Genomic DNA, 27,553 nt, shown 5'->3' on the forward strand with positions numbered 1-27,553 from the left:
AAGGCGAGACCTATTGCATTTTCAATGCTTGTTCGTGATGTGGTGGGAAGTAATATTTAGCTTTACTTACGTGGAATAAAAATGTGTTCATCAAAATATTACCTTCCCCACCTTTTTATAAAAAAAATAGTGATTTCAATTTTAGGATAGGTGGTAGGTCGGCTCGTGCTCGAAGCAGTGCTTACGCGACACTTGGCGAGGCACCACAGGTCGGATCCAGCTCAGGGGAGTCTAGCTTCATCAGCGCTGCACATCCAGTGGCCGGACACATCTCACCTGTTTATCTCTAAACAAAGCTGTGTGTCCTAGGGCACTGGAGTGAGATCCTGAGAGGCAAGATATAAACACAGAGCACGGGGAGGACACGAGACGAGGACAAAGTGCATGGACGGTGTCCAATGAGAGAAACGCTGAGCACCCAAGACATCTCTACTGCGGGAGGAGGACGTGCACCGCATCAGTACGTCCCCATCGAGTGCCGTAACGAAACTTGAGCCACCCCCTCAACCCTGCAAGGTGCATGGAGGGAGGGGACCCCCTCCAGATGTAATCAAGAGCTCAGTACTGTGCCGAGGAGGCCCTCTGTCGCTTGTGGGCCCCCCGCGCACCGTGGGGGCCTTTGCTACGTCACTGTCCCATCGCATACGAGGACGTCACAAACGGACAGATATCTGCATATCCGAGGCCCAGATCACCACCAACGTACAGCGTCGTCGCACATACGCATTTATAGCCTGGCGACGTCACAGTCGCCTGTGGACTTTAAATACCAGGGAGGGAGTCAGGAGGCACCACTGCACCTGGATATCTACAGATGTGAAGACACGTTCATCACACCTGGATTTCTACCCGCCTAGAGCCGCCACTGCCCAAGGTAGGTCATAAACCACAAATTGTATTGGAGCAATTGTGATTGGCGAAACTGGAGAAGTCCCCCGTTTTATTCACTCACTGGATTGAAGCCTAAATAATCCGAGCATAACCTTTAAAAGGTGAAAGGCCCGAGGCTGGGGAGGCCTCTACCCCTGAGGCCGGGGAGGCCTCTACCCCTGAGGCCGGGGAGGCCGGTACCCAGGACGCCGAGGTCAGAAACATTTTCACGTAAGGCCAGAAGGTGTTATCCTGATAACCTGAGGTGTTGGAGGTTTGTGTCCGACTCCAGGGGTTCCAGACATTCCGAGGGTCTCGAGGGGCATCCGATCCTTACACGTGCATGCCAAGAAAGGCTGCGTACCACTGGGAAGTCGGGAATTTGTGCTTGGAATGTTGCTGTCAGAAAAGTCTAAGACCCCCAGGTCACGCAGGAGTGTGCATGGTCTAGTGGTCAAGAATCGGGGACTGAAGTTAGGGATGCTTGACTCTGAAGTGGGGAAGGCCACTGCAACAAGGCCCCAGGGTCCAGGCATCAGACCCTAGGGCCAATAACGTTTGACCCTGTGAAGTGGAAGGCCTCTGCCTGGGACCGGCGTGAAAAGGGGCGGATCTGAAATTAAGACCGTGAGTTTCGGGAATGTTGCTGGTTTATTTGTCCGGGTCAGGATGGTTTGTTTGTGTGGCCCAGTTGTCAAGGCTTTCTGATCATGAGCTTGTGAGAGTGGCAAGATCTGTGCCTGATACACTGAAGTTAGTAAGATCTGAGAGGCTGACAGATGAAAGATCGGTGCCTTAGAGCGTGAGATCCCACTGACAGGAAGCCGCAGGAGACCAGGGGCAGGATGGTCCACTGTTGGATCCTGACGTAAGGGCTGCGCCTGCGGCACTGAACCCACGAAGATCATGTGTGAGACTGAGGCCTGTAGTGTAAAAGCCACATCTCCGGGACAAGGGGGTCTGGGACAAAGATACTAAGATCTGTGGCCAGTGCGGAGAAGTCACTTCATTGCAAAGCTTCTTCCGTGCCTGGGTTCAAGGGTAAGGTCACCAGCTGTAGTGTGTCTCGAGATGTAAGGTGGGGTATACCTTAACACTGGAAATAATGGGTTTTTGTTCCATTTGAAGACTGATACATATGAGACCAGTCATATCCGATCCTTTTCCGGCAATGGATTATATCTGGATGGCATGCTTTACTACAAGTGTGAACGTAGATTCGGGAGCACTGGGTCTAGGATGTCACGTTAAATGTGCTTACACTTACCCTATATGGAGATCGGTTAAATTGTTTTTGGTTATTCTGAAAATCTGTCACCGCCGCGGGCCTCGTGGTGCACTATCTCCCGATGAGAGGAGTCGATCACAAAACACTTGGCTGGGTACACTGTTTTCTTTCTCCATTTTCCTCTAAAGCTTTCTCTCGTTCTTTTTCGATCCTGTAAACAGCCCTTATTTCCCTCTTTATTTTTGCAATATTTCTTTGCTTCTATTACTGTCATGTTCCCCCGCCCTTTTTATTCTCTTTTCCTCGTGTTAATTTCATTCCATTTCCTTAAACGAAACTTTCCGTTTAGCGTTGGAGATCCCCATTTATTTTTTGTTTTACATTTAGTAAATATCTCGAGGCTGTCAGTTCATATAGTCAGAGATCATGACAGGATAAACAGTTAAGCACTTTATTGAGACCCTTTCTGATTGTCTCCATAGCAGAGCGATGGGTCGATTGCTCTTCAGATGTACGCGCAGCAGAGCGCTTGTGCATGGCCGGGAGAAGTGTGTTCCAAGCCACGGCAGCCCCATGATTTGCTACGCCTGCCTGAAGAGCCTTCAACAGTTAATGCAAAATTCCACATGCGAGTTGTGTTCAGTGCAATACAACTAACCCATCAAATAATCATACATAAAGCACACCATAGCATGACACCCCGCACTGCACATGGGCATAACGTAAAGCAGCATGCCAAACTTCAACATATCATGTAATAAGTAGGTGGACGACAAACTCACGCTATTAACCCACCATGCGGTAACGTACTAAATATATCGCACCCTAGCAGGCTATAAGTGTATAAGGGTCTGCGGCAGGCTTACAGCAGGCAGCAAAGTAACTTTCGTCTCACAAAGGTGCTTATCTCTCATGAGGTGTACAAAACCAAGAGCTTCTCTATAAGATCTGGTTACTCATTGAATAAGGTGGCAATTACAAATTCTACATTGGGCACGCAGGTTATACTGCACTCTTTTCGGCTACTTGCTGCCCTTCTCACCCTTAGAAAGCACTCCGAAACCAGCACTGTTTGGGTCAGGAAGAAACTGTCAAAGACACCCTTCACCAGGACGAAGGATCATGTCAGATGTTGCATTGGGAGAGACTGATATTTGATTTTGTTTCCTATCCAGTAGTGCTTTGTTCCCTTTGCAGTGCCCTTTGCAGTGCCCAATCTGCTCCCTTGATACCTAAGGAATGCTTGCATGGAGGAGAAAAGGACTACTGGTTGCCTGGGTATTCAGAGCTGGGGACAAAGGCGTAGAATAGTGACAGAATAGTGATAGACACAGGCCCTCATCACTAGGCTAGGTGGATAGATTCCATTATATAAGATAGCTCCCGTAAATGTTGTAACTGCACATATCGGAATTATACATTTTGTGTTAAAAATGCATTGCCTGGATAGATTTGAGCAGGTCAAGCCTGTCGATTGTCTTCGGGGGAGATATGCCCAGTAATTACGAGGGAATGTGGATTTTGGTGCTGTACACAATAAAGGAGCATGATATTGCACGGAAATGTGTACTCGTTTCTGTCGACCCTCGCGAAGTCTGATTTTTATCTGCAATAAATCAGACAATTATCGGGCCAATCAAAATGAGACTCTTAGCTGTGAAATACTTATGCGTAAAACTTACAATGCACAGATGGTTTCACACAATATGAGTTATTTCAGAGTTAAGCTGCCTGCTCTTCATTGTTTCCGCTGGGAATGTCTTCCACTCCATTTTGAGACTGTTGTTTGTGGCTTCCATTTTAGGTTAGTGACTTCTCGCACTCCGAGCTCAAGAAACCCATTGATTATCTAGCAAAAGTAGGGGGTAGGGTAGAAACATCACACTGTGCATTGTGCAAGGCGGCTATTTACCCATCCAGACACTGTATGGTTGAGCATGTCCAGGGTACGTAGCAAAGGTGGGTGCTACCCTTCAGAGCCCCTCTGAGCCAGAGTCACACTGGGGCACAATGGTATTGAGGCATGGAAACTGTGTCAAGAAGGGCTGTCGAGGGAGTATATGTCAGCCTACAATGTTATCTTTATCTTTGTTCTGTGCACCTAATCTGTGGATGGAGAAGGACAGACAGACACCCTGTGACAGGGCCACTTAGTCTGGGGAAAACAAATATAGGAAACTGAGGCTGGACAGACAGGATTGAAGTTGTAAATACTGACTGGAGGGTGGTATATGGTTTTAAAGTTAGAACTCAATATAGCTCACACTAATACACAACAAAACAAGGTCTAACCTGTCTTTTGTCTTTCGATACGAAGAGCACTTTATTCCACCCACAGCACAGCACTACATAATTAATAAAGCGGAAGATGATAACTGCAGGATCAGTGGGGTCATCGGAAGTCTGTAGTTATCATTAATGGAATATTCACACCTATTTGGGGACTCCTCTGCCCCTGCATGACCAAGGTCCCTGTACACGATCTCCCCCTGCTTTGTATATTGAGATATACTAGTGCACTCTGACTGTGTAGAAATCTCCCCTCTAGGTGAGCTGCCTGTCGATTACCTACCTCCAACCCCTCTGGCTTACAGATAAATAGACTGACCATGGGGCATATGCACAGCAGAATGATGGATCGTGGTGTTAAGCAAAACTTGCTAATGCCACGCCCGCCATTCTGAAAATGCAGGGATGCATCGTATTTACAAAGATACAGTGCACCCCTGCATTCCCCCTAGCGCTGGCGCTAAATTAAGCTGCTGAGCGCCAGCACATGCACCCTTGCACCATAGTGCAAGGGTTTCTGCGTTGGGATGGAATGATTGTTTATGTGCAGGAAGGTGTCCTGTCCTGCACTTAAACAATCACAAATGGCGATTTGAAACTTTTATGTGTGCTGCTTTGTGCAGCACACATAGAAGTTGCAAATCGTCATTTTAAAAATGTTTTATGTGGCGTTTTGCTGTTTTGATGTGTGGTGCACAGTGCAGTACACATAGAAACAGCAAAAATGAGAAATAAAGCATTTCTGCTCGTTTGGCCATGTTAGGTTTTCCCTGGTCATAATTTTGACATTCCCCCATATTTTTGCAAAAATAACAGTTGATGGACAGAATGCAGAACAATGTCATACATTCACCCCAGTACAGAGATCTGGGCCTAAATCCATCGTTTTTTAGCTCACCATCCCATTCCATTTTGAACCCAGCCATATGCAAATCAGTCTTGACCCTGTGCCTCATGGGAACAGTCCAGCCCGAACTGCCAAGCCAGGTCCTCCCTGGACTGGAACCAAGCATCCTAGGACCGGTTTCGGGGTTTCATCCCTCTTCAGCCAGGATAGCTTGATTCCATTGGCATGGAGAGCACGGGACTCACGTCTGAGCATACCCGTCCCACTCGGGGTGACAAATGCAAAAACAACAGGAGATGGACGGAATGCAGAACAATGTCATACATTCACCCCAGTACAGAGATCTGGGCCTTAATCCATCGTTTTTTTGCTCACCATGCCATTCCAGTTTGAACCCAGCCATATGCAAATCAGTCTTGACCCTGTACCTCATGGGAACAGTCCAGCCCGAACTGCCAAGCCAGGTCCTCTCTGGACTGGAACCAAGCATCCTAGGACCGGTTTCGGGCTTTCACCCCTCTTCAGCCAGGATAGCTTGATTCCAGTGGCATGGAGAGCACGGGACTCACGTCTGAGCATACCCGTCCCACTCGGGGTGACAAATGCAAAAACAACAGGAGATGGACGGAATGCAGAACAATGTCATACATTCACCCCAGTACAGAGATCTGGGCCTTAATCCATCGTTTTTTTGCTCACCATGCCATTCCAGTTTGAGCCCAGCCATATGCAAATCAGTCTTGACCCTGTACCTCATGGGAACAGTCCAGCCCGAACTGCCAAGCCAGGTCCTCTCTGGACTGGAACCAAGCATCCTAGGACCGGTTTCGGGCTTTCACCCCTCTTCAGCCAGGATAGCTTGATTCCAGTGGCATGGCAGTTCGGGCTGGACTGTTCCCATGGGGCACAGGGTCGGGACTGATTTGCATATGGCCACGTCTGAACTGGGGTGGCCATCATCTTGTGTGTTTTGCTGTTCGCCCTATGTGGGAAGGGTATGCCCAGGCGTGGGTCCCGTGCTCACTACGCCACTGGAGTCAAGCTATCCTGGCTGAAAAGGGGTGAAACCCTGAAACCGGTCCTAGGATGCTTGATTCCGGTCCAGGGAGGACATGGCATGGCAGCTCGGACTGGACTGTTCCCATGGGGCACAGAGTCGGGACTGATTTGCATATGGCCACGTCTGAACTGGGGTGGCTTGGTGAGCAAAGTAATGATGGATTAAACCCAGATCTGTGACTGGGGGTGAATGTTTTGCCAATGTGCAACATTCCGTCCATCATCTTGTGTGTTTTACTGCCCCATATTTATGCCACCCTTGTAAATATGGGACAGCATCAAAATCAATGGGTGTTGCCGCAGGACTCCCACCGCAACACCCATTGCCCTCCCCTTTCATGCTAAGTATAGCTGAAAGGGTGCCTTACTTACAAGGCGGCGTTAAGCAAGTGACTTAAGGCCACCTTGTATATAAGGCAAAGCCCCCATCGCCACAGGAATGTCACACAAAGTGACGTTCTTGTGGCGATAGGGGCTTGTACATTTGCCCCCAAGTGTCTTGGTTGATAATTGGTCTCAGTAATTAATAGTTAATTGGTTTCTCAACTTCTTGGTGTAGTCGTTGCACACTTGGGCACGTTTGTGGTTTGATTTTTTTGGCGCACGTGCACTTGTTTCATTCCAGAGTCAACAGTACGTGTGCAGAGGCCAGAGGCAACTCCTAACGCCAAATGTAGAAATGTTGGTTGCAGTCTCCAATGTTTTGGCGTATTGTGCAGACTTTTCTTGTAACCATGAGGTGATCGCTCAGACTGGTATCCATTCAGAGATCCCACACATGGTGTCTAGCTGTTCACCAGTACCCTTGTGAGGGCTACCATTCCAGTCTTGAGTTTTCCTGGCACCCTGAATTGGGGAACCTACCCGATAAGTATACTGGGCTAGCAACTGGAATGTGTATTTCCAGAGACCTGGTCTGGCTAGGATTCAGAGTAACTTCTGTGTGTACTACCTGATCAGCCACATCTTTATTCTGCAGATGTGGCGAGCAGAAGGTTGGAACTAGGTGTTCCCTGACAAGAGCTCGTGAGACCAAAGCATAAAAAGAGCAGGAGCTTCCTCATCAAGTGAGCCAACCAAACTGTGTAGGGCGCACCTCAGGAGAAGATTGAAGCAAAAAAGGGAAACGGTCTGTTCTTACAGTTCAAAGGGGCATTTTTATTTCCGTTCCTTTCACAGGATCCGGGCCCATGTCACATTCTAGGGAATGCCTGCAATGCACACTCCTCACTGGCAGTCTCCATCATTGTGTGCAATATCCACATACAGGAAACCTAAAATGGTTTCCTGCCTCCTTCTAGTCACAAACCTAATGCTCATGCTGCTAAAAATTCCCAGAGAATGCCATCCATGACTCAAATGATGGAAGGAAGAATCCGACTGAAGAGAAAACTCAGATAATTTGAAACAGCAGAGAGGGTATGAATGAAGCCACTCTTCCAATGTAGGTAACCCGTAAGGAGGCCTGGACCTAAAACAAAAATATTTTGCTAGCACCACTCTCAGTTCTTCTCAGCCTTGTGGGAGATCACTAGTCACCCTCAGAAAGGAGGTGTGTATAGTGTCACTCCAGTGACATAACTGGAATGACCTGCTTAGTCCAATGTACCCAGATGTCCGGGGTGTTATTTTCATTGCCCCTGTGGGCTGAATGTTCTGTGCTTTGCCCCATACCACGTAGAGCTACAATAATAAAGGATGCCCAGGCCGGGCGTGGCCTGAGAGGAGACCTTGATCCCGGCAGATTGCTAACGTATCCGCCCGGCTCTCTGTGATTTACTTTCCCCGTAAGGCCTACCCTTCCTTGGCCGGCACCACACCTTGCAATACCGGGACCCGCATCCCTCCCACCAGCGGTGCTCGACACAACACTGGCAATGAGTGGGTGGCGTCTTGTCGCTCCCAGTGCCTCATGGCTCCCGTGCACGCAGCATGAAGGTGCGCAGTGCTCATGCGGCGTGTCTGATGCAACCCTATGATCGGCCCTGCGTTTGTGCTACTGCCAGTGGAGGTCACCCAAGACACACGCAATGCATATGGCCAGGTATGGCCTAGACCCCCTCTTCCTATATCCACAATCCCTACCGAATGGCCCCTTCTACTGGTGCCAAGGTTACCACCTCCCATTCACCCCCAAGATGGTAAAACATTTATCACAAGGAATTTTTGTATTAGGGGATCGTTAAGCCCCCCGGCCGTATTTATTAAAAATGAACAATCAAAGCCCGTAGATTATCTCCATAAGGGGCCCTTGCAGTTATGCACCATTTACTTGTGTGCGTGTGGGGTGGCCAACCAGCCTACTGGAAAGCGAAGCTCCCCTCCCCCGCACCCAGCCAGCCAACCGGCTGTAACTGCCCCCTGGAGTTCCATGAGAGACCACTTGTCCCTCCCCCTTGGGCGACCCCATTCGAGAATGGCGCCGCCCTCTAAGGACCTTACATTTAATGCTCACCAATTATCACCTTACCGTCTGACCAAGGAATAGCACTACAAATACAACAATAACCATATCCTGTAAAAGGAACAATAACCACCTGAAACAAAGGGAAAGAAAAAACAACACCTGAAAAGTCAACCTGAAAAGGAAAACATCACAACAATACACCTTGGAAACTCTGCTTTTAGGGGATGGTGGATGGGTGAAATTAAAAATACAGCCTTCTAGCGAGGCTGGGGTGGCCCTGCTACAGGCTGTGGGAGCGGCGAGCAAAGAGGCAGACTCGGACGCTCCCCAGCCTTTTATTAACCCCAGACAACCCAGGCCATGCCGGTTCTAACCGCCCCGACGTTCTTGCAACGCGTGCCCCGGAAGTGATTATTATCACTTCCGGGGCGCGAACCAGACCAACCAATCGCTAATTAGGCGTGCCCGTTGCGTAACTATTGCGCGCGACGGGCCCGCCTCCGTATTGTCATCGGGGGGCTGGCACGACTGCCATACATGTGGCGTGTACAATGCCGGACCCGCCTTTCTATATGGCCAGGTACGGCCTAGACCCCCTCTTCCTATAGCCACAATCCCTACCGAATGGCCCCTTCTACTGGTGCTGAGGTTACCGCCTCCCATTCACCCCCAAGACGGTAACACATTTATCACAAGGAATTTTTGGATTAAGGGGTTGTTAAGCCCCCCGGCCGTATTTATTAAAAATTAATAATCACATTTATTATATACATTATTTACACAGATACGCAGAAAACCATTGCATTACATTGATTACATTGATAGGTACATATGTCTCGTTTGCTAACCTTAACATAATTATAACTCTAATACAAAGACATTCCTATCCGAATCTAAACATACCATAATCAAATAACGTTTTAATTTTTCTGCGTATCCCTATTTGAGCCTACGGCAAGGTCAATGACTGGCGCCAGATCTTGATCAAACTATGTCCGCCCTCCAACCGGAGGGGGCGGGGTGGCCAACCAGCCTACTGCAAAGCGTAGCTCCCCTCCCCCCACACCCATCCAGCCAACCGGCTGTAACTGCCCCTGGAGTTCCATGAGAGACCACTTGCCCCTCCTCCTTGGGGGACCCCATTCAAGAATGGCGTCGTCCTCAAAGGACCTTAAATTTAATGCTCGCCAATCATGACTTTACCGCCACAGGTCTGCATAGTTGCCCGACTATCAGGCCCCCCCATGCTCGCTGAAAGGTCCTGCCCTGTCTCTAAACCCCACTAACCAAGCCAGAAGATTCTCCATGAAGATTTCATTACCCAGTTTGGACAGATGGACTCCGTCTTTTAAGAAGCACGGCTCCCCCCTGATGCCCCGTGGGCAATCGTCTGTAAATGTGGAGCCCTGAAAATTCTGTCCATTTTGTTATTAATTCTTCTTACCGAATGGTTCAATGCCCTCACTCTCCCCCCGCCATTGGAATCTCGGCACCATCTGTGGCCAAACCAGGAGGCACCCTGGGCATAACCGTGCTAACCAACCCACTTCAGTGATTAGGGTCTAAACCAGCCCCATTCTACCCAGGTGTACCAGGTCATTCCCTCCCAGGTGTAGGATAATAATGCTGGGGCAAGCCCTTCCCCTGTCTAGAAGATCTAACACCAAGCCCCTGAATTGACTAAAGCGCAGACCCCCCTGTCAATGAAATGATAACCTAAAACCAGCCTGCCTCGCTCTGGTCTCATAATTGCCTGTAAGAAAAAAGTTACTCAAACGTCTCATGTAAGAATGACCAATGACCCACACGACGTGTGGTCATTGGTTCCGGACGTGCACACGTTCTTGCGCTGATCCATGTTGTTGCTGTGCCGCCGCTAGTTTCCCCCCTGCATGACAGGCTTAACTGTAAAATGAGCAGAGAAGAAAAACAAGCTTCAGAAAACAGTTTGTGCCTTTCTCATTACATATGCAGCCGCACATAGCGTTTTTAGCAATTGGAGGACCACCTGTCAATCTTTTGCACATCACTCCTGTTGAAACCCCTTGCCGCCGCTTCGGTGGCAGCCCCTATCCTGAATGAATGTGTTCCAAAGCAACTGGAATCTAGACCTGCCTTCTGCACTGCCATATCCGTGACTCTTTTAAATTGAAACCTCGTGAGTGGGGTACCACCAGCATGAATCAACAATGGCCCCCCTGTCTTCCTGGGCCTTCCCCTCGGCAGCAAAGGTTCCCCTCGCCCGGCACAGTACCACCCCCTCCCCGCAGGCCTCCAGGTCAATTTTGGACCTCTGAATAGATATAAACAAATAGTCACCTTGGATCCTAACATGGTTAAACTGCAGACCACCCTGCTCATCTTGCTTGTTTTAGGACACCAGCTCTCCAACTCTAAATGCGCCGTAAAATGTTAGTGAAAAGGCAGCAATGAACAAAAGAGCTTCCTCTTTGGTGTTGCAAATATGGTAAAGAGTCCCCAGTAAAGATGCCAGGAGATCAACCCCTATAGGCCGCCTTGTGTTTGGTTGCAACCCTTGGAGGCGCTGCCACCCCTTCAGAGCTTTCCTGACCATGAAGCTATTGGTGGGGTCCACCCTACCCCTTGCTTGCGCGAAGAAAGAGATCGCTGCTACATGCCGCCTTGCCGCTGCCACTGAGTGCCCCTCATCCTTCAACGCACCCAGGTAAGCAAGAACAGCCCCTGTGTCATGCCACTTCTCCGCCCACACCTTCCCCACAAAGGTACAGTATGCCCAAAAAACCCTTTGTATGCCTTCCTGGTCCTGGGTGCTAGGCTAGCTGCCACAAGGTCCGGTAGTTGGGGCACCAATTTGCCAAAGTTGTTCTGGGAAGGGTGTGGGGTTCTCTGCCGCAGCCGGGAGATGTGCCCTGAATACCTGCATCTTGAAGCGAGAGAGTGCATCAGCAGCATGATTTAACACCCCTGGGACATGTTTAGCTTTAAATTGCATATTCAATTTCATGCATAACAAAATTATTTCTTTCAACAAACGGAGGATCATCTTACACCGCGCTGCTTGCTGATTGATGCATTCCACTACTGTCATGTTGTCTGACCAGAACACCACAGATTGATTATGTAATTGCTCTGGCCACACTGTCAATGCAACCCAGATGGGGAACAGTTCCAAAAACCCAATGTTGTCTGTCAAACCGTTATGCACCCACCTGGCCGGCTATCGCTGTGCCACCCACTCAGTACCGAGTATAGCGCCAAATCCTTCACTACCCGCAGCGTCAGTCATTAAACCCAACTCATTACCATGCCGTTGAAGCCACGCAGGAATGCCATCCAAATCCGCATATCCTGCCTAACCACAGCAGACAGCTTGATGTGGTGTTTCTCTTTGAGACCTGACATGGCTTGTGAGATGGATCGCGAAAATGGTCGTGCCATAGGTATGACCCGCAATGCAAAGTTCAACTGCCCCACTGTTTGCTGCAGCTGATGCAAGGTAACCTTCTCTTTAGCCAAGCACTGTTGCAACACTGAGCTGAACTTTGTGATCTTTTCTTTGGGCAACCGAAAACAACCCTGGGTCGAGTCTAACTCTGTCCCCAAGAACTCAATCTTTGTGGTTCCAAAGGGACCCCAAAACCCTGCATGAGCGCAGAAAATTCATGCAGTGCCCAACAACACTCCTGGGAGCCCGGTGACCCCAAGAGAAGGAAGTCATCAAGGTAGTGCAAGACATACTGGTGCCCCGTCACCTCTCTAAAAAACCAATTCTAAAAATTAACTGAATTCCTCAAAGTGGGCGCAGGAGACCGAGCAACCCATAGGCATACACATCCATGTAGAACTTCCCCTGGAACTGGAAGCCTAGAAGATAGAAGTCTGAAGGATGGACTGGCAACAAGCGGAAAGCTGACTTCACCAGCAGTGCGCCAGGGCCCAAACCCCTGAGCATCTCAACAGCCTGATCAAAGGATGAATACTTGACGCTGCAAGTTCATCACTAATAGCATCATTCAAGGATTTCCCCCTAGGTGCAGACAGATTAGGAATCAACTTGAACTCCCCAGATTCTTTTTTAGGGACCACCCCCAGAGAAAAGACAAAATTATTTACAGGGATGCTGTCAAATGGCCCTGCTACTCTGCCCAGGCGCAGCTCCTTCTCTATTTTTGTTGCAGCCCCACTTGGATTGGCCCTTACTGAAAGCTGGTTCTTGCATTTGGGTGTTCCTACATAGTCTGGAGCGGGAATCCTAAAACCATACCTGAAACCGTCTAGCAACAACCTGGCAGTTGAAAGACAAGGGTATCTGTTTAACCATGGTATCAATGCAGTTGTTCTAATGGGAGAACGTGCTGTTTTCTGGGAAATATCCTCAATCTTGCTTCTTTCTCTCCCTCTATCCTTTGACTTCTTAAAACACTTGGATTCAGAGTGTGATGTATTAGCACAGAAAGAGCATGAGTGTCTGCAGGCCTAGTGCATGTGCGCCTATTAAAGTCCCAACACGTCCCTTCCCGCCCCCCACTGTTGGAACTAGCGGGAGGAAGTGACCGAAAAGACTGAAAGGACTGGCCCTTGGCACTGTCCTGTGACACTCAATCAAATTGGTCTATTCATGAGATCATATCAATTTGATCACAAGAGAGGGCAGGATCTGACGCCTTAGCTCTTCTGAAATTTTTGTCATGTTCCTTCCACCCTACCCCACCATATTTGTCATGTGCCCCAGTGATCCTGCTCTGGTAGCATGCCATTTCTGCCGCTAGATTTGGGAAACGCTCTGCCATAACTGCCATGTAAACTGAGAAGCATCTCACCCAGTTGATCAAAGTCCTATATTTCTGTAATTCGCTTGCCCACTCCCTCTGGAGCATCCAATCTTTCTTTTTCTCGACCTCCTCTTTTTGTTTCATCAAGCAACAGAGAACATACTGATATAGCTTCCCTTCCAATTTTTTTCCTTTACTTCCTGGGTACTTGTCAGGCCAGGTGTTCCCTAAGGGTGCGTGCTTCCCCCACACCTAACACAGGCAAAGTCTGCTGCTTACCTGATGCAGCTGCCCCCGCTGGTTCTGTTGGCTTCTCCTTTGCAAGATCCACACCTGGGCTGCTTGCCAGCAATTCTTTGGTGGCCCCAACCGGAGTTGCCCCACCCACTGGAGTGACAGAGGTTGGTACACCCAGCCCTTCCACTGGCTTATCCCCAAGTGCCCCGTCCAACTGAGCCACTATCTGCCTGGCTTTATCAAGTAAGTCCTCCCTGCTACCAGACATTCCAGCTGCTGGAGACCCAATTATCCACCTTCCCTAACCAAGGGAGGACCGCTGCTAAATTGGATACCAACTCGTGAGGAAGTGCCCCTTTCCCCGTGGAGGCACCACCCATAGGGGCAACTGGGACCTGCGGGCTACCACCTGTACCTGCTGGAGGAACAGCCCCACCACTGCCTGCTGAATCGGTTCCCCCAGATGGACCTGGCTCCCCCCTCCCCCCTTGCCTGGGGAACTGGCACCGGGACCACTGGTGCAACGGGTTCATTTGGTCCCTCACCCTCCGGTGCCCCTTCTTTTCTGGCTCTACTCTTTTTGGGAAGAGGGAACGCTGCCTTGGGGGCCACATGGGTACGTCTGGGCCTTTATTTCTACCCCATCATGCCCATCCACTTTCTCTCTAAGGTCTGCAATGGCCTGCCCCATCTCATCAACCTTCTTTAATCTATCCTCCATATCAACCATTTTTTGCATTATGGCTTCCATCAAACTCTCCATGCGGGCCCGCTGTTCGCCCCGCTTTGCCTTACTGGCCATTATCCTTAATAATACGCAAACAATTGTATGAAAAAACACTCTTGAAGGAATGGGTTACCAACTACCCCAACTTAAACTCAATGCCCTCCACAAGCTGAAAAAGGCACCCTTGGAGCAGTCTATACTGGCACATCCCACTGCCCCCCACGGCCTGGGACGCTGCCTGGCCCTTACCTTATAAACGCAGGAGATACACAACCGGCCACTAGCACCCACGCAACCAGAGGCACGCCACACTAGCTAATCTAGTGGGTCAGGTGAGTATTCTCCAACCCTCGTGGCTCCCGGAAGCGCTGAAATGCAGGCCTGTCCATGTCCCCTTAAGGCCCTCTTATGATCTGAACAAGTTGTCCCAAAACCAGGCAGCAGATCAGCTGCAATTCAAAGTCCTAGTGTTCTTTGTCTCTGTGACCGCGTGCACGGTGTTGACCCACTTGTTGCTTGTAGCCTAGAACACAACAAAAAACATATCAAGTGAGGCCTCCAGACGAGGCTGAGGAGCTGCGGTGACCCCCAAGATCCAGGAAGCTGCCCAACACTGCCCCTGTCACTGAAATAATAAGGAGAAAAACCGTAAGGTACACAGACCCTGACCCTTTAAAACAAGTGCCTCCAATCTCGCTGTAAACGCGCTGCCCCACCGCAATAAATCAGCCTTGTACTCAGCCCAGCTGTTAAATGCAGTGAAAAACTATGGAGAAACACACTGCCCTGACCGCGCAGCTCCCGCGCTGGCCCCGCACTTCAAACTCTCCTCCGCTCAGTTGAGACACGGTAAAATTATCACAATAGGCAGCCCCCAAATTGCGCTGGCCACGCGCTGGTCCCGCCGCACAACCGACTTCTGGTTATTCAACAAACGCTTTAACTAGGCCACAGTGCTTCTCTCAAACCAGCTGGTAAAACAGGCGCTTTAAACAACTAAGGCACAGCTTTTACTCCCCACTCAGCTGATCACCGCGCGGGTCCTGCCGGGCCTCGCTCCTTCACAAAAGTGACCTCCGCGTAGAGAGCTCACACCAGCTGCTTTGTCTCGGGTCTCAGCGTGCCCCAGCCGCTCCGATCGGCAAATTCTTCGCCCGCGCTGACCTAAGGATACAAAATAACACGATGATGTTAAGCCTACAAGTGAGGCTGGATCTCTTCGCCCCGTGACGCGCCAACCTGAAAAATAAAGGACAAAAAATAAAAAATACAGCCTCATAGTGAGGCTGGGTGGGCCCTGCTGCAGGCTGTGGGAGCGGCGAGAAAAGAGGCAGACTCTGCGGCTCCCCAGCTTTTTATTAATCCCAGACAACCCAGGCCATGCCGGTTCTAACCGGCCCCCGACGTTTGTGCGATGCGCGCCCTGTAAGTTATTATTATCACTTCTGGGGCGCGAACCGGACCAACCAATCGCTAATGAGGCGTGCCCGTCGCGTCACTATTGCACGCGACGGGCCCGCCTCCGCATTGTCATCGGGGGACAGCACGACCGCCATACTTGTGGCGTGTCCGATGCCGGCCCGCCTTTCTAGATAGTGCTTGACTATGGATGATTTTGGTCCCTGCAAGGAAGCACCCCTCTCTCCGGCTGGCAGGAGCGGTGATTGACTGCAGCCGACTTCGGAGTGTACACGCTGAGTGCCCCCTCCTCCTGCTGGCCTAGGCAAGCCTACATGGCTAGGGAAAGAATACTGTGGGATATCTCTTTGACACCGGCAGACCACCTGGATAACAGTAAAAAATAAAAAAAGGAAAAGAAACAGTTAAAGTAAAAGTACAAATAGGGGGTAAAATTGCGCCCTTACCTGTAGTTGAGCCCTTCATAGTGGAAGGAGCTCCGTCAGTGCAGGCACCGCAGTGAAAAGAATGGGTAGAGAGTACTTCGAAGCTACTAAAGTGGACAATGCCGAAAAGAGAGCCCTGATTCTGCATTTATGAAGGAGGGATATCTACAAAATCTCCAAGATGCTCAATGAAACAGCTCCCAAGACACACCACCCTCTTAGAAGCTCTCACAGCGCATTTTGGGACTATGAGAGTTTTGTGTTTCGGCAAGCAAGGCAGCAAGTTGAAGAATCAATTGATGTGTTCTACGAGCATCTAAAGGAACTCACGACGCGTGGTTTCAATGATGAGAATGAAGAAATAAGAGGGCAAATCATTCAGAGTTTGTGCCTCCGCAAAACTCAGCAAGTGAATACTGGAATATCTAGCTGACATCCTCACACTGGGCATCAACAAGAAGCCCTCCAGGGCCCAAGCTGCTCACATTGAAGCAGCACTACCAAAACCGGAAAAGACTGAACCAGTCAAGTGTCACGCAGACCCCCAGTACCAAACAGGTCAGGAGAGATTGCACAAAGCCCCGGATCTGTGGCTACTGTGGGGGACCTACTCATCACCCCTCTAAATGCCCAGCGTGAGGCAAAAAGTGTGTGTGGTGTAGAAAACTCAATCACTTTATGAGAGTCTGCTGGTCTGGAAAGAACGAGTGCCACATACCACTGTGAGCAGGGGAGGAGTGGTGTGCCCACTACTGAGTCCACAAATACCTTTTGGTCCGCCCTCTGGGTCGTCCAAACCAGTCATGCACACTCTGCTCTTCTCCATGCAGGCTGCATGGAGAACATGGCCTCCCCATAAGCCCCAGACTGGGCGGTGTCCCGACCAATCACAGTGCTTCTTTCAGTGTTGTCATTGGCTTAGGGGAGGGAGCCTTGCTGCCTAGTTCCTGTTCCTGCCAGAGGCAGGAGGGCAGGAGCAGAGAAGACGCGGGACCCGGCCAGCAGAAAGCTAATTTGTATTAAAAAATAAATGATATTATTAAATGAACCCTCCCGTGCGACCTCTCCGTGCCCCCCTTCCCCCCACGACCTCCCCACTTGTGAGTCATGCTGGCCACGACTGACTCCCATAACCTACAGATCACAAACACTGGACTCCCAAGTATATGTTGCTCAAGAGAGTCATTGTGTGCTCCTGGGCTGCAGGGCAAAAAGAACAATTGATGGACAGAATGCAAAACAATGTCATACATTCACCCCAGTACAGAGATCTGGGCCTAAATCTATTGTTTTTTTGCTCACCATGCTTTTCCAGTTTGGACCCGGCCATATGCAAATCTGTCTTGACCCTGCGCCCAATGGGAACAGTCCAGCCTGTACTGCCAGGTCAGGTCCTCCCTGGACTTGAAACAAGCATCCTAGGACATGCAGGGTAGCGGAGGTTCTAGCCATTGGAACGTTCGCGATTGGTATTTATCAGGAAGCCATACCCCAGATTCTCAATGAGTTTCCAACTGTCTTTGAAGGCATAGTATGTTTGAAGGGCAAGGATATACACCTCTACAACAATCAGTCAGTATGGCTGGTAGCACTCCGACATCAGCGCATTGCATTCCATTTGATTTCTCTTGTGGAAAGAGGAATAGACAAACTTGAGGCAGCAGGTATTATCAAAAAAGTGACAGGCCAACACTCTGGGTATCGCCAATTGTAGTCACGAGAAAGCACGGCGAGGTGCGAATATGCGTAGATATGCACCTACCAAACATTGTGATAGAAAGAGAACACCACCTAACTCCTACCATTGACAATCTGATTGGTGAACTCAGTGTAGCCAGCTGGTTTTCCAGTCTGGATATACAGTCAGAACGTCACCAGCTTGTCCTGGATGAAGAGTCATGCTACGTAACCACTTTCTCAACAAATGTGGGCCTATGGCGCAACAAGCGTTTACATTTTGGCATCTCCAGTGCTGCTGAAGTGTTTCAGAACACTATTCAAGAACTCTTAGTTAACCTCCCCGGGGTCGTTCATGTGAGCGATGACATTCTGATCTATGCTAAGAATGTGACAGAACATAATGCGAGGTTAAGGAAGGTGCTGCAAAAAATTCAACAATCAGGCCTCACTCTACAACGCAACAAGTGTGAACCACACAAATTACATTTCTGACAAGGTCTGGGACATTAAGGAAGCACCTGTACCAGCCACAGTGACGGAGGTGTGCAGTTTCTTAGGCATGGTCAATTATTGTGGCCATTTCATCAAGAATCTCACTACCCTGACACAGCTCATTTGAGAGCTCTCCAAAGTGTCCATCCCTTGGTCATGGGGCTCGGAGCACGAAGCTGCTTTTCAATCCACTAAAGATGCTCTCTCACCAAATACTACGCTGGCATACTTTGACCCCTGGAAGCACACCACTATAGCTGTTGATGCCTGGAGAGTTGGGGGCAGTACAGATGCAACAACCTTCTGATGACGACAAATGGGCCTTCGTAGCATTTGCAAGTCACTCACTGGCCAGCACTGAACAGTGATACTCGCCATTTTCATCTCTGATGGTAATCCCTGCACAGTTACTAATGATCACAAATTGTCTTTACGTGACTCCTTCCATGTCATTCAGGCAATTGCTTCATTAACGCTGCTCTCCGGTAACCATGAACCATCCCGGTTCTGGCGGCAGGGTAGGTCGAAGGCTAGATGCGTGTTCACGCTGGTGAGTACATTTCCACCTGTTGCCCCTGGTTGCTGACAGAGGTTTACTGTACCGCTCATGGAGGTACGCATACATCGAACGGTTTTGAGTGAACGGATCTCTGGCTCTGAATCCGCCCCATGTGGTGATCAATTTCCGTGTTTTACTTCTGATTTACCGGTTTGCCTCCTTGTTAATGTGACGCATTGGTGCACATTGGTTCCTTACCGATAACCCCTCTGTCGCCTATATTGCACAGGACGTCTACCCAGGTATCCTTTAGTTTACTCGGTATTGTGGTTGACCCACTTAGGTATGGATATCATCTTTTGACTGCTACTCCTGACCCACTACTCTCTGAGTGGTCCAGTTACCTTCTTGTGTACTTAACTTAGTCCTTTTTACATCCCTTTGGCTCAGCTTAGTGCTATTTTCATGTTTTACAGGACCCAATCGGTGTCCACTTCACCCGCCGGTACTGTTGCTAGTAATCACTAGACAACAGTGTGGGTGAGTGTTGTCACTGTCCTGACTGCCTGTGGTTCCCGCGCTCTAATACGAGCCTATTATTGATCTTTTTTGCACACGAGAATATTGACCATTAACATTAGTCCACTGGTTTGCACAGTACAATATGGCAATAACATTGTGTGACTTTTATTACCAGTGCACGTGTCCATTGTGGCATTTTTTAGCTAAGGATTGATGAGATGCGTTGTGAGTTCATTAGATGCATTTTTTAAAATCTTGTTCACTTTTTTTAAAATATTTTCAGGTTATCGACCTAAGAACGTGGTACGTAGATTCTCACTTAATCACGCAGTGTAGATAGCGTTTACTTTGATCCTGAGGAAGTGCCCAGATCTTTACGACATTTATGGCACAAAACATGTCGATCACTCAAGAGTAGGGCACACATAGCTAGACACATTGCCTCTAGTTCTCTGCCACTCTTTTCTTTTAATCAGGCAGTTTACCTTCCTAACTAACGGACCACCTTTAGATTCACCCCCTCCCACATCTACACACACTAGGCCCCTCACCCCCACTGCACCCACCGGCAGGAACAAAAAATCCCAGATAAAGAGCCCCGGTCCAGGTGCCCGTCAGGTATTGCAGCGCCGACCTGACGAGGGGCAGGCTCATATGATGAAGCATGACACCTAGCTTGCTGGGTGTGTGAGAGCCTTAGTTCTGAAAAGGGGAATTCCTCCCCTTCTTTATCTATAAATGTGGGGTCACAAGTGACCTACCCCACACTACAGTATCCTACCTCTCCTTATCTTGATTCCTAGAGGAACTTCGTACCCTTCTTGTACACAGCCTTGTTGGGGCATGTACGTTGGACCTCGATAAACTTGCCCCTTTGTCCCTCCTTTTGATATACACAAATTGTTGATCCCACTTTTCAAGGGCACTGCTGCCAAACTACCTCCACAAATAAAAAAGTGGATGCTCTAATTACAAGAGTATAACTACCATGTGGAGTACCGGCCTGGGTCTCTCAATCCAGTGGATTATTTATCTTGGCACCCTCGTGTAGCCACTCTAGAGGAAGAGGATGCTGACGTAACCGAAGAATATGTGCAATGTGTGACAGACCGGACCTGTCGCATTCCACTCTCGCTGGAGAGTCTTCGTCAAGCCATGGCTCATTGTGAATTTCTTCAAAAGGCCTTCAAAACTGTAAGGACCAATGAGTGGCACACTTTAAAAAGAAGCTGGACTCTGTTCACTCCTGAGGCACAGTGAATCATGGAGAGTCTATATCATGTTCAGCCAGGAGTTCAGTGCTGACATGAATAGTGCCTTCTGCCAAGACATCACCTGGTCATTCCAACCGCACTAACTAATAAGGTGAATCAACAGGCCCATGCTGGACACCAGGGGATGGTCAAGACCAAGAACCAACTCCTGACAAAGGTGTTGTTTCTGTTGAGGGATGAGAAAGTGGAGGATGTGGTCAGATCCTGTCCATGGTGCCAAGTATCTGGGAAAGCCAGTACACCAACGCCAGTACTAACAGAAAAGGGACCACGAGGTCCGTGGATCTGTGCTAGTCTTGATTTTGGGAGCCTCCCAGATGGTAGACATATCTAGTGATGATTACTGACTACTATGAATACCTGGAGGTAGAGCTCTCATTTCTAAGCGCCAGTGAGGTGCTCAACTTGGAAAAGATAATGGCTACCCATGGTTTGATCAAAGTGCTGAGAACTAACAATTGCCCGCCTTTTCAGGGACAAGAAATAGCATCATATCTCAGGTCCCTGGGAATCACCCACAGGAAAATCACTCTGTGATGGCCACAAGCGAATCGGGAGGCTGAAAGATTTATGAGAACTCTGAATAAAGTAATTCAGACTGCTTCTGAGAGTCACCAACTGTTGGACTTGGCCATCTTCTCCTTTCTCCTGGAATATTGGCAGACTACCCACTCGACCATGGTACGAATGCCTGGGGCCCCTCTCCAGCGGTCGGTGGTTGTAGACTCAATTCATCACATCTGGAATGGGTGCCAGATACTGTTAATGGCCAACAGAGTCCATGCGAAGAGGAAAGTGTCTAATGAGAAAGCCAGTCATTGCCGGCAAGCAAAGGTGTCAGACCTGAAGGTGGATGATTTGGTACTGGTACAGGACCACTGTCTCAGCAGCAAATTCAGACTACCATTTGAATACAACCCTTGGCACCAAGTCTCTCTGCATGGCACTCGTCAATGCTCGTGGACAAGAGACAATCCCTCAGAACATTTCAGCATTTAAGAGGTTTCATCCACTGCAGAAGGCAAGCAATGTAGGCCCCCATAGGGAAAGAGCCCGGACGATTCCCAAACACACCCTCAGCTAGAGGGCATGGGTCCCCAAACTAAGTGTATTACTGGAGCATTCAATATTCTGGATAGTAGCACTGTGTACTGTGTAAATGGTGAGCCGGGTACATGGGAGGAGGGAAGGGGGAAGGGGAGTTTTATGTTATATCATCGCAATGTATCAGAGCCAGCTGTTGTTGTCAATGCTAACTTAAGTGCTATGCAAAAATTATGTGCAAGTTCCACACGAGAAGACGTTATGTAGCATTTTCTTTACTTAATTTATGTAAATCAATGCCATTATGGATCCTGTATCTATGCATTTTTTAATTGTCAAACCAATAAAATATGCTGGAAAAAAATAAGAGGTTTCATCCACAGCGAAATCATTTCCTGGAGGGTGCTAATGATGTCCCTGTGAGAGAGGAGCCCACAAGTGTTTCAGAAGTGGGCTATCCAGAATGTAGCCCACCAGCGTCTAGTGACAGTGGGCTCTGAGCTCCTCCCCCTGATGAGCTCCCTTTGAGGAGCCCCCCTGAGAGCTCAGTGGATCCCCAACCCAGCCACCATACTTGCACCCGATGAGGACTTCAGAGCAATCCTCTGACCTCAACTAGACTTAGAGATCATGTGGTGTGAGCAGTTCTGATCACTTCTGGGGTGCTAGGAATGTCACCCAATTTAAAAATAATTGTTACTAGTTGGTAAAGTTAGGTACTTCCTGTTCATCATTCATTCCGTGCCTTCAGGCTTATAGTACTGTATTGTTGTTATTCAATTCGTATTTTGTGGAGGAATGTAGTGTCGCTCTAGTGACGTAACTGGAGCGACAGGGTTAGTCAAATGTACCCCCGATGTCCGGGGTGTTATTTTCATTGTCCCTGTGGGCTGAGTGTTCTGTGGTTTGACCCGTACCACATGGGTCTGCAATAATAAAGGATGCCCAGGTTGGGCGCGGCCTCAGAGGAGACCTTGATTCCGGCTGGGTGCGAATGTATCTGCCCAGGCTCCAATGTGATGTACTTTCCACGTAAGGCCTACCCTTTCTTTGCCGGCACCTCACCTTGCAATATCGGGACCTGCATCCCCCTCACCTGCGGTGCCCGACCCATCAGGGTGCACTAGGAGGACCTCTAGACCCCAGAGTCCCATTCAGATTCTCAATGTTTTCTACAGGCCCTCAGAGCACATGCATGATTATCGGATGCGGTGAGATGAAAAATCAAACATACAAAAACCATCAATACTGTGGCTGCAGGGCAGAGCTGAATGTTCCGCTGAATCATGTAGGAGTCATTCCCATTCCAATAGCGTTTCATGCATTAAAAGAACCGTGGAACTAAATGCATCAGCAACGGAGAAGATAAAACAAATGCACATTGATCCGCATGAACCACTGCACAGCCCCAGAGACACTGCAATACTCCTTACTGCAAGAGTTCACCATCTTAAAAACGGGAACACAAACATAATGGCACATTAGAGGTACATGTACATAAAAACATATACAGCCATTTATTGCAGCCTTATTCCCTAATGTACTCTCCAATACATGACCACATGAATGGTTCTTTACCAGTAGTCCTTGATCTCTGCAGAACTTCTAGGAGCCAGGGGAATGTTCCTCTCCAGTCTAACACTGGGCCATACCAAAGAGATTTGCCCATCCCTCGCCCACAGAGAAAGTAATTTGTTCAGACTTTTCAATCTTTCTTTCAAAGTATCTATATTCAGCATTTTTGCCATAAAAGTTTAAAACATAAATACACAATATCTTTTATTCTTTCCAATTGCAGCGTTAAAGCATAGTCATTGTCCAAAAATTATTAAAAGTTGAAGTTTGAGAATCTTGCAAGGGACGCAATTTATAGTGCAGTTCATGTTGATTTCTCAGTTGTAACGCACTCGTAATAAAGTTCTGGACTGCATAAGATATATCTAATGTAGAAAGCCTTCGTAGGAATTCCATAGCAGGCAAATATTGTTTAAAACCAGCTTAACGCAATCGAGGTATTAGAAAGGCAGATCAGGGATGAGAGTACAAAGGGCAGAACACAGTAAAGTGGCTTATGCTTTGCAGTAGATTATGTTTCCATATACCTTAAATGAGGAAGGTGACTTTAAAATGTATAAGATTTAATCTAAAAATAGTTGTTCAGGTGTTCTGGTGAGTGACAGAACACCTTGTCTTGCCTCAAAGATGAAATCGGGAACTTTCTGATGGATTTCCTACATAAGGGGACAGTTGATGTTGGACCTAGCCCTTTTTCAGGGCTATCGCTAATTTTTTTGCCTTCTTCCTCCTATTTTTATTATTTTTGTTGGCTTTAGGACTCTGGGCACTTTACCACTGCTAACCAGCAGTAGAGGCTCCTGGAGGGAGTGCTGCAGGGCTGTGGGGCAGGGCGGGTGAGGGGCAGGGTGGGGAGTAGTAAACTCTGGCTCACGGTCGACCGGAGTAATGTAAATAAACAAATAAAACAAATTTCATTGCATGCGCTGAAACGCCAAATGTATGGTCAGTAGTGCCATTTCGACCTGGCAAGTGCACCCACTTGCCAGGCCCAAACCTTCCCTTTTATTACATGTAAGTCACCCCTAAGGTAGGCCCAAGGCTGCCCCAGGGGCAGGGTGCAGAGTATAGGGAAATACTGCTAATTTCGTTTATCACAGTTGCAAGGACTATCCTTCCCATAGGGTAACACAGGTATTACCTTGAAATGTCTTTTAAGTGTAATTTCCCATTGGGAGCTGATAGAGATTTACAGTTTGGGGTCTCTCAACTCATAATTTAAAAGTACATCTTTTGGTGAAGTTGGTTTTTAAATTTCATGTTTGAAAATGTCACTTTTAAAAAGTAGGCATTTTCTTGCTTAACCACTCTGTGCCTCTGGCCGTCAATAGAAGCCACGTCTGGGTTAGGATGACAGTTGGGCTCTTGTTCATTCGCTCTAGATAGTCACACAAAGGAAGCGGCCCCCCACTTTTTGCCAGACTACTGATGAACTTTGACTTGATGTGCCCTGGGTCCCTGCCAATCAGGTTCCCAGGGCCTGTGTTCTTTCCCCAAACCTAACCCAATTGGCATCTCTGGCCACAGGTCAGCCCCTGGTAAATGGTACCACAGGTACCCAGGGCACTGTGACCAGGAAAGACCTCTAAGGGCTACAGCACTTATTGTGCAACCCTGAGAGGCCCTGTACCTTTACACACACACACTGCCTTTGCAGGCTGCGTGTTTTAGTGCAGAAAAAAGTGAAGAGTCGACATGGCACACATCCCTGTGTGCCATGTCTACAACCCACTGCCCTGGCATAGATCAGTCACTCCTCTAGCTGGGTGCCCTATACCAGTGATGAGGGTACAGGTGCATGAGCCCTGTACCCCTACAGTGTCTTAAGTCCATTCTTAGACATTGTAGTGCAGTGCTGTCATTAAGAGTATATGGTGCTGGGAGCTTGTCATTACGAACTCCACAGCACCACAATGGCTACACTGAAAACTAAAAAATGTGGTATCAAACTTCTCAGCACATTAAACCCACACTGATTCCAGTGTGGGATTTAATGAAAAATGCACACAGAGGGCCTCTTAGAGATGCCTCCTGAAAAACGACCAGCCTCTGGTGGGTTCCCTGACTTGTACACACCAGCCTGCCACAACGATACATGTTTCTGGACCCCTAGGGTGGAAGCATTCGATCCCTGAGCCCAGAAACAAAGCCCTTCCTGGGCGGAGGTGTTCACACCTCCCCCAGGTCAGGAAGAGCCATCTGTGGCAGGAGAGCTTCAAAGGCCTGGCAGCCTTTGTAATGCGACCCCCAGCTTCTCCTGCTAGCAGGAGCAGGCCCCCTTCTTGTCTCCCCTCCTCTTTGGCGTGAAGACAGGCAGGAAAATCTAGCCAGCCCAGAAGGTGTGCTCACCTCTGCCAACTCCACCCCTCAGGTGGGGAAGGCAAAGTGAAGCCCTTTCTTCAGTGGTTGCCATCTTGCAGATGGCAGCACTCCCCAATCAGGATGATGGATTGTGCTCACTCCCTCATGTGGGTTGAGCACACCAAGGGGGTAGTCACCCTAAGGTCAGTAGCCCATTGGCTACTGACCTCAATACCCCTAAAACACCCCCAAAATATAGTATTTAGGGGGCAGCCCTGAACCAAGAAAGCAGATTCCCGCAACCTAAGAAGAAAAAGGATGAAAGAAGACGCTCAGCAGAGGAGACTGCAGAGAACAACTGACTTGGCCCCAGCCCTACCGGCTCGTCTGCAGTTTCCAGAGATCCTGCGCCACAAATCGTGTTTTCCTACAGCCAGCGACCTCCAGAACGCCGGGGTTGACTGACTGCCTTCAACAAAGACCGGATCTCCTGTGAACAGCAGCTCTGTTCAAAGGAAACACCAAAGACTTCGAGCCTGCTGAGGAAAAAGAAACCCAACGCATGGAACCACCACTGCACCCGTCGCCTACAGCCCAAGTACAAGTGGCTCATCGGTCCCAGCGAGGTTCCCCACTGCTCCAGAATCCGAGTCCACCGTGAGTTGACCCCTCCAGGACACCCCAACGTCGTCTGCAGCCTCTGCACGGAGACCCCCCAACAGCGAGTGGCCCGGTAAGGTGAAATTCTGACCTCCAAAGACACTCCTGCATCCAGCCGCCCTGCACCCTGGAAAAAGGAACCCAAGGTGCACCTACATCCCTGAGCCCTCTGTTAGAAATGGGGGTCTCTAGTTGGCAATGGCTGGCCACTGTCCAAGTAGGGACCCTTCTTCCTAAGTCAGAGTAAGCAGCCTACACCCTTTGACAACCCCTGCTCAACCCTGTGGTAACGTAGCACGAGCAGCTAGGCTTATCTCAGAGGCAGTGTGTGAAGCATTTATGACCATACACAGTAGTATAATGAGGAACACTACAAATGGACACCACTCAAGTAGTTATAAAAAAAGGTATATTTATATAGACTTAATCAAAAGACCAGTAACAGTGAAAATCCACAATACTAGAAAAACAGGGCTACTTTAAAAATGCTGCAAAAATAGTTCAAGGTGCACAAAATGATCAGTTCAATGCAGTGGTCTCTGCGACCCTTTTACTCACAAAGTATCTGGATTCCGTAGCAAAGCAACAAAAATGTTGCTAAGGAGTTGTAGCGAAAAAGTTCCTCACGCTAACCAGCGATGCATTGAATCCTTACCGCAAGGGAGGATGATGCGCTGGGTTGCGGGCAGGAGACAGCGACAAACTTCTTCACGCTAAGCCGGTGATGCGATAAAATCCTTGCCGCTAAGTGAGGATGATGCACTGAGCCTGTTGCGTGTGCGATCTTGCTGCGATGAAAGAAAATGGCGCTCCGCGAGGGAGTGACAATCCTGATGCGATGCAGGGAAAATGGCGAACACTCGGCGTCCGCGCTGCGATGAACTTGATGCGATGATTTGGGGTTAGCGAGCGCTTTGGGGCCCGCTAACAAGCAATGCGACGATCTTCGGGATAGCGGCCGTTTTCAGGCCCGCAGACAGGTGCTGCGACGATCTTTGGGATAGTGGGTGTTTTCAGGCCCGCTGACGGGTGATGCGACGATCTTCGGGATAGCGGGCGTTTTCAGGCCTGCAGACAGGTGCTGCGACGATCTTTGGGATAGCGGGCGTTTTCAGGCCCGCTGACGGGTGATGCGACGATCTTCAGGATAGCGGGCGTTTTCAGGCCCGCTGACGGATGATGCGATATTCTTTGGGGTTAGCGAACGCTCGGCGACAGCAGAGCGACGGTTTTTCTCACGCTCA

The 27,553-nt window shown here is 49.0% G+C and overlaps 1 protein-coding gene across 3 annotated transcripts in view; it reads left to right on the forward strand.

The window, feature by feature from the left end:
• The first annotated feature begins 363 nt into the window (after positions 1 to 363).
• Positions 364 to 27,553, forward strand: part of LOC146811936 (large neutral amino acids transporter small subunit 4-like) — a 356,611-nt gene continuing 329,421 nt past the window's right edge. Inside the window, exon 1 of one of the 3 annotated variants that reach the window (XM_085618902.1) lies at positions 364 to 874. The gene's annotated coding sequence lies outside the window, so the exon portion shown is untranslated. Of the gene's footprint in view, positions 875 to 1,421; positions 1,498 to 1,829; positions 1,912 to 27,553 lie in introns of those variants that run through there. The other 2 variants (XM_085618904.1, XM_085618903.1) reach the window with 2 other exon arrangements.

The sequence above is a fragment of the Triturus cristatus genome, chromosome 7 (genome assembly GCF_964204655.1).
Source record: "Triturus cristatus chromosome 7, aTriCri1.1, whole genome shotgun sequence".
In the NCBI taxonomy this organism is placed as follows: domain Eukaryota; kingdom Metazoa; phylum Chordata; class Amphibia; order Caudata; family Salamandridae; genus Triturus; species Triturus cristatus.